The following is a 1,617-nucleotide window of genomic DNA, read 5'->3' as shown; positions in this document are numbered from 1 at the left end:
ACAAGGCCGGTGGAAGAGTGTTGTCACATCTTCGATGGCGAGACCGGTTTTAGCCGTCAAGGCATCTGGTGTCTACTTGGAACCGTTGCCAGAGGTTGCAGAGATACTGAACCTCGAGGAAATGACGGCTGAGTCTTTCCTGACCAACTTCAAGGCTGGATAAATTGCTGCGATGGTACTCATGAGACCTGAGACCACTCGGGAGGAGCTGAACGCCTCCTCTGGCTTGGACGAGAACGTCCTGGAAGACCTGAACAAGCAGCGTCAGGCGCGCTTGGGTTCTGAGATCCTTAAGAACCCCAAGGATCCGGTGTATCCTTTGGTGACGGAGTATGCGGACGTGGTGAACAAACACCCACCGACCCAACTCCCACCGGATCGAGGCGTACGGCACGAGATTGATTTCGTGCCCGGCACAAAATATTGTGTCATGAGGCAATGACCTCTCCCGTCCGAGCAGTGCGAGGTCATTGATGGCCTCTTCGCCGCGAAAGCGAAGGCAGGCATAGTGCGGGAATCGAAATCCCCGCACTCGACGCCGCCTTTCTGCGCTCGGAAGCCGAACGGAAAGTGGCGTCTCGTTTACGCTTATAACAAGCTGAACAACGCAACGGTGTCGGCCCAAACACCAATCCCACGTAAGAATGTGTTGTTGAACAACATGGCCGGGAGCGTACTGTACAGTGCGCTGGATTTGGTAGACGGATACTACCAAATCCTGATGCGAGAGAGTGATATCCCGCTCACCGCGGTAAGAACTCCAAGCGGCATGCTTTGGTAGTGGCTCGTCATGCCGCAGGGCTTGTCTAACGCCCCGGCGACGTTCAATCGCCTGGCGACGCAACTGTTCTGCCCTTTGTGTACCTTCGTACAGACGTATTTCGACGACATATTCGTCCATAGCCGTGCCGAAGGAGGCAAGACGGCCATGGAGGTGCATCTAAGACAACTTCGTCGGGGTTGGACGTAATGCGAGCGAACAAGCTCTACGCCAACATCGACAAGTGCGTTTTCGCGTCACCAGAGATTAAAGTTATCGGTTGCTTCGTAAGCAGCGTGGGCGTTCGGGCTGACCCAGACAAGGTCAAGGCCATAGCAGCATGGCCGACGCCCCGATCCGAGAAGGATCTTTGAAAGTGGTTGGGCTTGGCCAACTACCTTCACAAGTACAGCGCAGGGTACGCGGGCTTCGCTAAGCTCTTGTCGAGCCTCCCTTTAGAAGGACGTCGACTGGCGCTGGGAGCAAGGGCTCCAGGATGCTTTTGACAGCATCAAGGCCAGTCTCCAAGCGGCCCCTGTCCTGGCTCTGCCGGACGCAGACGAAGCCGTTCAGCGTCGTCTGCGATACCTCCGATACGCTATCGGGTGTGCATTGCTGCAGGCCGACACGCCCTGGACACGAACGAGTCATCTCGTTTCCAGTCCAGGCAGCTCAAAGCCGCCGAGCGGAACTATCCCTGTCCACGACAAGGAGCTCCTGACAATGAAATATGCCCTTGTGAAGTTTCGTGTTTCACCTTCTGGGCTCTAGGCCCTTTGTGATCTACACAGACACGCGTTCCTGGAGGACCGCACTAACGCGCCTCCACCCTCCCAAAGGGATGGCGAGGTGGCCGT

Source organism: Phytophthora infestans, genomic scaffold (assembly GCF_000142945.1).
Source record: "Phytophthora infestans T30-4 supercont1.138 genomic scaffold, whole genome shotgun sequence".
Classification (NCBI taxonomy): Eukaryota; Oomycota; class Peronosporomycetes; order Peronosporales; family Peronosporaceae; genus Phytophthora; species Phytophthora infestans.
This window is presented reverse-complemented; position numbering follows the sequence as displayed.